We start from the raw sequence: 13,953 nt of genomic DNA, 5'->3' as shown, positions 1-13,953 counted from the left end.
ACCCTAACACCAACCATAACCCTAATCCTAACATGAATTCTAACCCTAAGCATAAACCTAACCCTAACACTAATCCTAATACTAACCCTTACCCTAAACCCAAGACTAAACCAAACCTCAACCCTAATCCTATCACTAATTCTCACCATAACCATAACCCTAAATGTAACACAAAACGGAACTCAAACAGTAACACTCAACCTAATACTTACCCTAACCCTAATTCTAAACTTAACTCTAAAATTAATGCTAAATTAACCCTAATCTTGAAACTAACCCTAACCCTAAACTTATCCCAAATTATCATCCTTAAACTAACTCTTACCCTAACCCTAAAAGTAACACTAAACCTAAACCTAATCCTAACCCTAATCCCAACCCTAACCCTAACACGGATTCTAACCCTTAACCGAAGCCTTACCCTAACACTAATCCTAACATTAACCCTCAACCTAACCCTAACTCTAACAGTAACCCTAACACTAACCCTCACCCTAAACCTAACATTAAACCTAACCCCAACCCTAGTCCTATTAATAAATCTAACCATAACCATAACCCTAAACATAACAAACCCAAACTCAAACAGTAACACTCAACCTAATATTAACCCTAACCCTAACTCTAACCCTGATGCTAAAATTAACCCTAAACTTAACCCTAACCCTAAAACTAACCCTAACCTTAACCCTAATTCTTAGCCTTATACTAACTTTAACCCTAAACCTAAAACTAAAACTAATCCTAAACCTAACCCTAACCCTAAGCATAACAATCACCCTAACCCGTACCCTAACACTACCTCTCAACCTATCCCTAACCCTAACACTATACCTAACCATAAACCTAACTCTGACCCAAACAGTAACACTAAACCTAACCCTAATCCTAACCCTAACTCTAATCCTAACTCTCACACTAAACCTAACCCTAACCCTAAACGTATCACTAACATAAACTTATCCCTAACACTAAACCTAACCCTCAACCTAACCCAAACCTTATTAGTAACCCTAACATTAACTCTAATGCAAAATTAAACACGAACATTAAACCTAAACCTAATGCTAATCCTAACCGTAACCCTAGCCCTAACATTACCATAATTCTAATCCTAATCCAAAGTATAACCCATACCCTAAAACTAACCCTATCCTAACCCTTACCCTAACACTTACCCTAACACTAACCCTAACTGTAACACTCACCCTAACCCTAACCCTATCCCTAACACTAACCTAAACCTAACCATAAAGCTAACACTAACCCTAAACCAACTCTTAAAACTAACACTATCCCTAACCCTTTACTTAACCCTAAACCTAATTTTAACACTAAACCTATCCCTAACACTAAGATGAACTTTAACCATAAACCTAACAGTAACCCTAACTGTAACCTAACACTAACACTAACCATAACTCTAACCCTAACAAAAAACCCTAACACAAACACTAACCCTAACAGTAACATTAACAATAACCCAAACACAAACCCTAACACTAACATTAATCCTAAAAATAACCCTAAACCTAACAGTAAACCTAAAACTAACCCTAACCCTAATACTAACACAAACCGAAACCCAAACTCTAACATTAAACCTAACACTAAACCTAATCCTAACCCACTCAATCAAACACTAACCCTAAAGCTAACTCTAACGGTAACCCTAACACTAAACATATCCCTAACTCTAATGCTAACCATAACACTAAATCTAACCCTAACCTTAACCCTAAACTTATCTTTAAATATTATACTATTGCTAACCCTAACTCTAAACCTAACACTAACCCTATCCCAACCCTAATCCTAACCTAACTCTAACCCTTACCTTAACCCAAATCCACACCCTAACACGAACATTAATCCTGAACCGAATACTAATCATTCCTGTAACCCTTACCTAACACTAAACCTAAACCTAACCCTAACACATACCCTAACCTCAAACCTAATGCTAACCCTAACACTAACACTCACCCTAACACTAAACCAAACCTAACCCTCAATATAACCATAACTGTAACTCTAACACTAACACTAACCCTAGCCCTAAAACAAATCCTAAAACTATCCTAACCCTAACCCTAACACAAATACTAATACTGACCATAACATTAACAATAAACCAAACCCTAACACAAATCCTAAACTTAACCTTAAACCTAACACTAACACTAAACCTAACACTAAGTATATCCCTAACCCAAATACTAAACCTAATCCTAACCCTAACACTGTCACTAAATATAAACCTAATGCTAACCCTAACACTAATCCTAAGCCAAAACCTATCCCTAATACTAAACCTAACCCTACACCTAACTGTAATCCTAACCCTAACACAAACCCTAAACCAAATCCATAACCCTAAACCTAACCCAATCCTAACTCTAAACCTAACCTTAAACCTAACACTAACTCTAACCCTAATCCTAACACAAACACTAACTCTAACCTAACACTAAACCTAAGCCTAAACATAACACTAACCCTAACCCTAAATGTAACCCTAAAACTAACTCTAACCATAAACTTTAATCTAACAGTAAACCTATTAGTAATTCTAACCCCAAACCTAACCCTAACAAAAACCCTAACCCTAACCCTAACCCTAATCCTAACTTTAAAACAAACCCTAACACTAACCCTAACTCTATCCATAACACTAACACTAAAGCCGACCCTAACCATAACCCTAACACTTACCCTTAACCTAACACTAACCCCAACACTAACCTTAACCCTAACAATAACGCTAACCCTAAATATCACCCTAACTCTAACACTAACCCTACCACTTACCTTAAACCTAACCCTAACCCTAAGAAAAACCCTATTACTAAGCCTAAAACTAACAGTAACCCTAAACCAACAATAACCTATCAATAACCCTAAACCTAAATCTAATACTAACCCTAAACATAACTCTAAAAATAAACGTAAACCTATTACTAAACCTAACCCCATTTCTAACCCTATCTGTAACCCTAACACTAAGACGAATCCAAAACCTAAGCTTAACCCTAACACTAACCCTAATGGTAACACAAACCCTAACACTAACACCAAAACTAACCTTAAAACTAACCCTAATCATTATTGTAAACCTAACCCTAACACTTACCCTAAACCTAACACAAATCCTAACACTAACCCTAAACTTAACCCAAACCCAAACCCTAACACTAACACTAACACAAACTGTAACACTAACCCTAACACTAACCCTTAACATAACCTTAAAACTAACCCTATCCCTAAACCTAATCTTAACTTTAACACTAACCCTTACCATAACCCTAACACTAAACATCTACTTATCACTAATTGAACTATTGCTAACCCTAACCCTAACCCTGACACTAAACCTCACCATAACACTGACCCTAACCCTAACCCTAACCCTAACACGAACCCAAATGCTAATTTTAACACTAACCCTAAACCTAACCATAAACCTAACCCTAACCCTAACACAAACTCTAATCCTAACACAAACTCTAACCCTAACCCTAACACTAACCCTAACCCTAACCCTAATTTAAACTCTAACCCTAACCCTAACACTAACCCTAACAAAACCCTAACACTAACCCAATAACTAACCCTATCACTAAACCTAGTCAAACCAAAATGCTAACATTATTTGTAACTGTAACAATAATCCTACATGTAAACCTATTCTAACACTAACCCTACCGCTAACACACACCAAACTCTAACCCTAACAGTAACCCTAAACTAACCATAACCCTAATACTAACCCTAACCCTAACCCTAATCCAAACTGTAACCCTAACCCTAACTCAAACCGTAAACCTAACACAAATTCTAAGTCTAACTCTAACCCTAACACTAACACAAACACTAACCCCAACACTAACATTAATCCTAACCCTAACCCGAGAGCTAACACTAAATCTAACTTTAACCCTAAACCTAACCCTAACCCTAACTCTAACCCTAAACCTAACACAATCCCTAAGTCTATCCCTCATCCTAACCCTAACCCTAACACAAAACCTAATCCTAACACTAACACTAACCCTACTTCTAACCCTAAACACTAACCCTAAAGCTAACCTTAATCCTAACCCTAACTTTAACCCTAACACTAAACCTAAGCCTAACCATAACCCTAACCCTAACACTAAACCTAAGCCTAAACATAACACTAATTCTAACCCAAATCCTAACACTGAATCTAACTCTAATCATAATACTAAATCTAACACTAACCCTAAACCTAACCCTAACACTAACACTAAATTTAACACAAACCAGCAACTTAACATTAACTCTAATACTAACCCTAACACTAACCCTAACACTAACACAAACCGAACACTATCCCTAACACTAACCCTAACCCTAACACAACCCGAACACTAACCCTAACACTTACCCAAACCCTAACACTAATGCTAACCATAACCTTAACCCTAACACTAACCCTAACCGTAACCCCAACCTAACGCTAATTATAACAGTAATCCAAACCCGGACCCAAACCCTATCATTAACACTAACACCAACCCTAAAACAAACACTAACCCTAACCATAAACTTAATTCAAACCCTCATCCTAACACTAAAACTAAACCTAAAACTAACCATAATCCTAAACGTAACCCTCACCCTAACACTAACACTAAACCTAACCTTAACCCTAACAAAAAACCTCACTGTAACCCTAAATCTAAACTAAAACTAACTGTTACCTTAAGCCTAACACTAACCCTAAAGGTAACCCTAACATTAAAACTAACTCTAACCCTTATCCCAAAACTAATCCTAACCCTAACCCTAACACTAACACTAACCCTAATCCTAAACCTACCACTAACCCTAACACGTACCCAATGTCTAACCCTAACCCTAACCCTAATTTTAACCCTAAAACTAAAACTAACCATAACACTAACCCTAATCCTAACCCTAACCCTAACACTAACACTAATCCTAATCCTAAACCTACCACTAACCCTAACACAAATCCAATGTCTAACCCTAACCCTAACACTAACCCTAGTTTTAACCCTAAAACTAACACTAACCATAACACTAACCCTAACCCTAACAATAATCCTAAACCTAACACTAACACTAACCCTAACTCTTCCCCTAACCCTAACACTAACACTTACTCCAACTCTAAACCTCACCATAATCTTAATTCTAAACCTAACCCTAATTCTAACCCTAAATTAACCCTAATCTTAGCCATAACCCTAACACTAAACCTAACCCTAATCCTAACAAAACACTATTCTAAACTTAACCCTAACACAAACCCTAATCCTAATTCTAACATTAACCTAACTCTAACCATAACCCTATCTCTAACCCTAACTCTAAAACTAACCCTAACCATAATACTAACTTTAACACTAACCCTAAACCTAAACCTAAACCTAATGCTTACCCTAATATTAACCCTAACCCTAACCCTAACACTACTTCTAACTCTAAACCTATCCCAAACACTAACACTATAATTAAACCTAAACTTAACCATAAAACAAACACACAAACATAACCCTAACCCTAAACTTAACGTTAATACTCACCCTAACCCTAACCCTTACACTAACCCTAACATTAACACTAACCCTAATCCTAATCCAATTTATTCACTTAATCCTAAAACTAACCCTAAACTTAACCCTAACCCTAACACTAAATCTAACCCTAATCCTAAACATACCCCTAATTCTAACACTAACCCTAACCCTAAATATAATCCTAACACTAACCCTAACAAAAATTTTACCACTAACATTAACTCTAACCCTATCCTAATCCTAACTGTAATTCTAACAGTAACAATAACCCTAACCCTAATCCTAATTCAAACCCTAAACCTAAACCTAACACTAACCCTAACCATAACACGAACCCTAACTGTAACCTTTACCCAAACACTAAGCTTAACCCTAATTCTTACACTAATCATAACACTAACCTAAACCTAACCCTAAGCCGAACACTAATTCTAAACCTATCCAAAATGCTAACACTATAATAAATCCTAACCCTACCCCTAACACAAACACTGACAGTAAATCTAATCCTAACCTTATCCCTCACCCTAACCCTAATCTTAACATTAACACTCACCATAACCTTAACACAAACCCGAACACTAATTCTAACCATAACACTAACCCTGACCCTAAATGAACTTTTAACTTAACACTAACACGAACCTTAAACTTAACCCTAACCCTAACCCTAAAACTAATTTTAACTCTATCTCTAAGGCTCACCCTAACCCTAACCCTAACCCAACCCTAAATCTAACCCTAACCCTAATCCTAACACTAACCCTAATCCAAACTGTAATCCTAACTCTAACACAAACCCGAAGTGTAACTGTAACCCTAACACTAACATTAACCCTAACACTAACCGTAACACTAACACTAACTGTAACACTAACCCTACACCTAACCCTAACCCCAACAATAAACCTAAACCCAAACCGAATCCTATTACTAATTCTAACCCTAGCCATAAGCCCCAAACTACCACTAACCCTAACCCTAAAAATAACCCCACACCTAACACTAAACCTAACCCTAACCCTAACACTAACACTAACTTTCACCCTAACTCTACCCCTAACCCTAACACTAACATTAACTGTAACTCTAAACATAATCATAATCCTAACACTAAACCTAACCCTAATTCTAACCCTAAATATAACCCTAATCTTATCTGTAACCCTAACACTAACCCTAAACCTAATACTAACACAAATCCTAACAATAAACCTAATCCAAACCCTAAGTAATCCTAACTCTAACACTAACCTAACACCAAACCTAACACTAACCCTAAACCTTACCCTTACTTTAACACTAACTCTAACCATAACCCTACCAGTAACACTAACCATAAACCTAACCCTAAACCTAACCATAACCCTAACTCTAACACTAACACTAACTGTAATCCTATCCCTAACCCTAAGAGTATAATTATCCCTAACCCCAACCATAATGCAAACCTAACCCTAACCCTCACTCTAACACTCATCCTAACCCGAACCCAAACAGAAACTCTAATTCTAACATTAACACTAACACTAACCCTAATCCTAAACATTCCCTTAACCTTAACATTAACTCTAAACTTAACATTAACACTAACCTTAATACTAACCGTAAACATAACCCTAAAATTAAAAGTAATCATAAACCTAATCCTAACACCAACCATAACACTAACCCTAACACAAAACTTAACACTAACAATAACCCTAACCCTATCCTAATCCTAACTGTAAACCTAACCCTAACAATAACCCTAACCCCATTCCTAAGACAATCCCTAAACCTAACCCTAAAACTAACCCTAACCCGAACCCTAATGCTTATCCTAAAAGTAAACTTAACTCTAAACCTAACCCTATCACTAATCTTAACCCAAAACCTAACACTAATCTTAACCCTAGCACTAATCATAACACTCACTCTAAACCTAACCCTAACCCTAAAATTAACTCTAAACCGATCTCTAACCCTAAAAGTATAATAAACTGTAACTCTAACAGAAACACAAAAACTAACCCTAAATCTAACCATAACCCTAACTTTCACCCTAACCCTAACCATAACCCTTACATGAACACTAATTATAACCCTAAAACTCACCCTAAACATTAACTTAACCCTTTAACAAACCTTAAACTTGACCCTAACCCTAAACTTAAAACTAACCCTAACACTAACCTTAAACCTAAACCTAAACCTAACCCTAAACCTAACCCTAACCCTAACACTAATACTAACCCTAATGCAAACCATAACCCTAACTCTAGTACAAACCCTATATCTAACCCTAACTCTAACACTAAACATAACACTAACCCTAACCCTAACTCTAACACTAACACCAACCATAACACTGACCCTAACCATAAAGCTAACAATAAACCTCACCCCAATTCTAATCCTATCACTAGTTTTAAACATAAACATAACCCAAAACCTAGCAATAACACTAACCCTAACCATAACCCTAACACTAACACTAACCCTAACTCTACCCCTAACCCTTACACTAACATTAACTGTAATGCTATACCTAATCATAAACTTACCAGTAAATTTAACACTAATTCTAACCCTAAATATAACCCTAAACTTATCCATAACCCTAAAACTAACCCTAATCCTAAACCTTACACAAATCCTAATCCTAACCCTAACCTATCCCTATATAAACCTAACGCGAACACTAACCCTAACACTAAATATAACAATAAACCTAACCCTAACCCTAAACCTAACACTAACCCAAAACCTAATCCTTACCATAACACTAACCCTAACAATAAAACTAACCATAAACCTAACCATAACCGTAACCATAACCCTAACTTTAACCCTAATACTAACACTAACTCTAACCCTAACCCTAACCCTAACAATAACTCTAACCTATTCCTAATCATAACACTATAATTATCCTAACCCTAACAGTAACATAAACCTAATCCTAACACTAACACTCACCAGAATCCAAAGCATAACACAATCACTTATTTGAACAGTAACTCTAACCCTAATTCTAATCCTAACCCTTATCATAACCCTATCAGTAACTTTAAACTTAACCCTATCCCTAACCCTAAACCTAACCCTAACCCTAACTGTACAGTAACCATAACACTAACCCTAACACAAAATCTAAAACTAACATCAACCCTAACCCTAACCTAATCCAAATTCTAAATCTAAACCTAACAATAAATCTAACCCTAATCCTAACTCCAACCCTGAACATAACCCTTAAACTAACAATAATCTTAACCCTAAACCTAACGCTATCACTAACCTTAATCTGAACCCTAACCCTGACCAAATACTAACCCTAAACCTACTTTAACCATAACACTAACTCTAAACCTATCCCTAACCCTAACACTATAATTAACCCTAAAACTAACACTAACAATAAACCTAACCCTCACCTAAACTTAACCTTAACCCTAACACACCCTAACCCTAACCTTAATATGAACCGTAATTCTAAACCTAACAGTAACCCTAACGCTAATCCTAACCCTTACCTTAATCCAAACTCTAACCCTAAACTTAACCCTAACCCTAACCCTAATGCTAACCCTAACCCTAACTCTAACCCTATCATTAACCCTAACCCTAAACCTAACACAAAATTTAACACTAATACTAACACTAATTTTAATGTAATTTTAACCATATCCCTAATATTAACTCTTAACCTAACCCTAATCCTAACTCAAATTCTAAACCTAAACCTAAAACTAAACTAACAACAAGCCTAACCCTAACCCATACCCTAACACTAACCTTAACCCTAACCCTAACCCTAACACTAACATTAACCCTAACCATAACCCTAACAATAACACTAAACCATACCTATTCCTAAACCTATCATGATCCCTAAACCTAATCCTTACCCTAACCCTAATGCTAACACTAGTTCTAACATTATCTAAACCCATCTCTAACCTATCTCTAAACCTATCTCTAACCCTAACTGTATAATAAACCCTAACCCTAAGAGCAACCATAACCCTAAGCCTAACTCTATCCCTAACCCTACCCTAACCCTAACCCTAACCAAAAAACTAAACCTAACCCTAAAACTAACCTTAACCCTAACACTAACACTAAACTTAACCCAACCTTAACACTAACCCGAATGCAAACACTAATACTAACACTAATCCTAACACTAAATGTAAATGCAGCCCTAACCCTAACCTTAACCCAAACCCTAACCCTAACACTAACCCTAAATCTAACAATAACCCTAAACCTAACAATAAACTTAACCCCAACATTTACCCTAAATCAAAACCTTACCCTAACCTGAACACTAAACCTAATCCTACCATAACCCTAACACTAACCCTAAATATTCCATTAAGCCCAATCATAACCCAAACACTAAACCTAACCCTAACCCTAACACTAACCCTGAACTTAATCCTAACATTAACACTAACACTAAGAAAATCATAACCTTAACACTAACACTAACCCAAAACTTAAACCTAACATGAACCTTAACCCTAACCCTAAAACTAACCCTATCATTAACTCTAACCCTAACCCCAACACTAAGCCTATCATTAATCCTAACCTTAACACTAAACTTAACACTAAACCTAACCCTATTTCTAAATATAAAATGAATTCTAATTCTAAACCTAAACCTAACTACACAATATACCTACCACTAACCCTAGACCTAATCCTAATCAAAGTCTAATCCTAACCCTAACATTAACAATATAACCCTCACCCTAAACCTAACCCTAAACCAAACACTCACCCTAACCATAATCCTAACACTAACCCTAAACCTATCTCTAACCCTAACCCAAATACTAATGCTAAACCTAACCGTAACCCTAACACTAAAACTAACCTAACCCTAACCCTAAATCTAAACCTAACACTAACCCTAACCTTAATCCTAAACCAACCCTAACCCTAAACTTAATCCTACTCTAACCCTAACCCTTATACTAACCTAAACCTAACCCTAAACCTAAAACAAACCTTAACACTAACTGTAACCGTAACCCTAACCATAACTTTAACTGTAACCTTAACCCAAACATAACCCTAACCCTAACACTAAACCTAACCCTAACCCTACCACTAACCCAAAATCTAACCCTAAAACTAACTCTAACATAAACTCTAACCCAAACCCTAAACCTAAACCTAAGCCTAAACCTTAAGCCTAATCCTAACTTAACCCTAATGCTAATGCTTACCGAACCCTAACGATAATCCTGACCCTCACACTAACCCTAACACTAACTATACCCATAACTTTAACACAAACCCTAAAATTAACGATACCACTAAGGCTAACCCTCACCCTAACCATAAACCTAACACTAACCCTAAACCTAACCCTTACCCTAATCCTAACAGAAACCCTAACCCTAACACTAACACTAACACTAACCCTAACTTTAAACCTAACCGTAACCCTCACCCTCACCCTCACCCTAACCCTAACAATAACCCTAAATCTAAACCTAAACTAACCCTCGCACTAACCCTAAACCTAAACCTAACACTAATGCTAACTTTAACACTAATACTCATCCTAAACCTAAGTATAACATTATTCCAAACACCAATGCTAACACAAACACTAACCCTAACCCTAACACTAATCCTTACCCTAACCCAAACCCTAAACCTAAACCTAACATTTACCCTAACCCTAAACTTAAAACGAATCCTATCCCTAGCCCTAATCCTAACCCTAACCAAACCCTAACCCTAACCCTAACTCCAACCCTAACACTAACCACTAAACCTAACACTAACCCTAACCCTATCACTAACCTTAACCCTAACTTCAACGCAAACCTACCCTAAAACTAGCCCTAATCCTAACATAATCCAAACCGTAACCGTAACTCTAAACATAAACCTAACAGTAACCCTAACACAAACCCTAACGCTAACCCTACAACTAACCCTAACCCTAACCCTAACACAAATCCTATCCCTAATTTTGCCCTAACACGAATTCAAACCCGAAAGCTAAACCTAACCTTTAACCTTTACCTACCCCTAACTGTAAACCTAATCCTAACACTAACTTTAACCCTAACACAAACACTAACTCCAACACTAACCCTAACCGTAACACAAACCCTAACTCTAATCATAACCCTATTACTAACCCTAACCTTTATGCTAACCCTAACACTAACTGTAACCCTAACCATCCACGAAACCAAAACTTAACCCTTATAATAACTGTATGACTAACACTAACCCTGACCCTAACTCCCAACTGTAACACTATCAGTAACCCTAACCTTAACCTGACACTTAACACTAACCCTAACCCTAACCCAAACATGAAACCTAACTCTAACCCTAACCCTAACCCTATCCCTAATCCTAACACTAATCCTAACCCTAACACTAACCTAAACCTATCCCAATACTTAACAATAACCCTAACCCTAGACCTAATCCAAACAGTAACCCTAACCCTAACACTAACCCTATCACTAAGCCTCACTCTAACCCTAACACTAACCCTAACCCTAAACCTAAACCTATCACTTATCCTAACCCTAACCCTAACATTCACCCTAACTCTAACCCTCAACATAAACCTAAACCTAACACTAACACTAACCTAAAACTAACACTAACACGAAGCCTAACCCTAACCCTAATGTAACACTAGCCTAACCTATCACTAACACTCATCTATTTTTAACCATAACCGTAACTGTAACCATAACCCTAACTGTAATTCTAACACAAACACTAATCTTAACCCTAACACTAAATATAACCTAACACTAACCCTAAACCAAACCCTATCCATAAACCTAACACTAACACTAACACCAATTATATCATAATCCTAATCCAAACCCTAAATTTAACCTAACTCTAACCTAACCCTAACTGTAACCCAAAACCTAACCCTAAACCGAACCCTAACACTAACCCTAAGCCTCAACCTAACCCTAAACCTAACATTAACCCTAACAAGAAACCGAAAGCTAAAGCTGAATCTAATTCTAACCCTTGTACGAACTCTAACCCTAAACCTAATCCTAAATCTAACACTAACATTAACCCTAATCCTAACCTAAAACTACCACTAACCCAAACCCTAACACTAAACCTAAACCTAACCAAAAATGTAACAATAACACTGACCCTAACCCTAACCCTAACACTAACACTAACACGATTTATAACTGTAAATCTAACCCAAACACTAAACTTAACCCTAACCCAAATCCTAACCTTAACCCTAAAGCTAACCCTAACCCTAACCCTAAATTTAACTCAAACACTAACCCTAACCGTAAACCTAACCCTAACACTAAATCTAAACCTAACCCTAACCCTAACAGTAATTCTAAAAGTCAACCTAACTCTAACTCAAACCCTAACCTACCCTAAAATTAAACCTAACCCTAAATCTAACCCATAACCCCAATCACAACACGAACACTAACCCGAAACCTAACAGGAAAACTAACACTAACACTATCCCTAACCCTAAATCTAACCCTAAAAATAAACAGTAACCCTAACCCTAATACTAACCATAAACCTAACAAAAACCAAATACTAACCCTAACCCTAACCCTAACAGTAAACCTAACACTAACCCTAAACCTAACCCCAATCCTAACAATTACCCTAACCCTAAAGTAACCCTAACCCTAACCCTATCCCTTACAAAAATTCCTAACCCAGTCCATATCCCCTACCTTTACCTAACACTAATAATAAACCTAACACTAAACCTAACACTAACCCTAACACTAACCCTAACCCAAATATTAACACTAACTCTTACCCCAATGCTAAAACCTAACACTAACCCTAATTCTAAACCTAACTCTAAACCTAACACTAATATTAACTTAACCATAACCATAACCCTAACCGTAACTTAAAACTAACTGTAACACTAACTCTAAGCCTCACTATAACCCTAAACCCTAACCATAACCTCAACCTAAACCTAACCCTAACACTTAACCTAGCACTAAACCTAATCCCACGAGTAACCCTAACCATAACTCTGAAGCTAACCCTAATCCCTAACTGTAACCCTAACTCTAAACCTAAATGTTATCTAAACATAACTCTATCATTAACTGTAACCCTAACACTAACACTAAACCTAAAACCTAACCCCAAAACCGAACCCTAGGCCTCACACTAACCCTAGCACCAAACCTAACACTAACACTAACCCGAACCCTAACACTAAACCTAAACCTAATTATAACCCTAACCCAAATCTAACGCTAAAATTAACCCTTACCCTAACCCTATCACTAATTCTACTCCTAAACCTAAACCTAATACTAACACTAATCCCTAACCCTTACACTAACACGAACCCTCACTCTATCCCAAA

Source organism: Marmota flaviventris, unplaced genomic scaffold (assembly GCF_047511675.1).
Source record: "Marmota flaviventris isolate mMarFla1 unplaced genomic scaffold, mMarFla1.hap1 Scaffold_48, whole genome shotgun sequence".
Classification (NCBI taxonomy): Eukaryota; Metazoa; Chordata; class Mammalia; order Rodentia; family Sciuridae; genus Marmota; species Marmota flaviventris.
This window is presented reverse-complemented; position numbering follows the sequence as displayed.